The sequence below is a fragment of the Papilio polytes genome, unplaced genomic scaffold (genome assembly GCF_000836215.1).
Source record: "Papilio polytes unplaced genomic scaffold, Ppol_1.0 DF823923.1, whole genome shotgun sequence".
In the NCBI taxonomy this organism is placed as follows: Eukaryota; Metazoa; Arthropoda; class Insecta; order Lepidoptera; family Papilionidae; genus Papilio; species Papilio polytes.
Window position 1 is genome coordinate 3,444,067 of NW_013525281.1, and position 515 is coordinate 3,444,581.

The 515-nt window shown below is 33.2% G+C and overlaps 1 protein-coding gene across 1 annotated transcript in view; it reads left to right on the top strand.

Annotated features, from left to right (window-relative positions):
- Positions 1 to 6: 6 nt before the first annotated feature.
- The window catches only part of LOC106102550, a 47,085-nt gene continuing 46,576 nt past the window's right edge, over positions 7 to 515 (top strand). The window contains exon 1 of the mRNA XM_013282068.1: positions 7 to 145. The gene's annotated coding sequence lies outside the window, so the exon portion shown is untranslated. The remainder of the gene's footprint in view (positions 146 to 515) is intronic.

Here is a 515-nt window from a genome sequence, read left to right on the forward strand (position 1 = left end):
AATCGTTTGTGGATACTTTGAAAATCGATTATGTTCTCGATTATCGATAATCATAATAGTATCGATTTTGATGTGGTGCGTTTGTTCTGATCTGTTTCTTTAAGACATTTATTATAGATACGATTGGAATCGCTGGATGATAGAGGTAAGTCAAGTTAAGATAAGTAGATATTGTTTCTATTGCTAAGGAAAATGACAGGTGTTATGGAAGGATTGTAGTCCTTGATGTCACTGTACCTTATAACTTGCTAGCATAAAAAATTGATGCAGTAGATGTAATGGAGCATTGGTAAAGTTAGAAGTTTAAAGGACAACGGTCAATTTCTTATACGTCAAACTGTCATCTCTTAAGAGTTTGAGTCTTGAAAAGTATTACAAAATGTACATGGACATAGTACCTTTTCTCTCTATATACTTAATATCATAAATGCGAAAGATGCGGCTGAACGCTTTCAATTAAATTTGGTATAGATGTAGAGGATAGTCTGGAAGAATACATAGGCGTGGGATAAAAA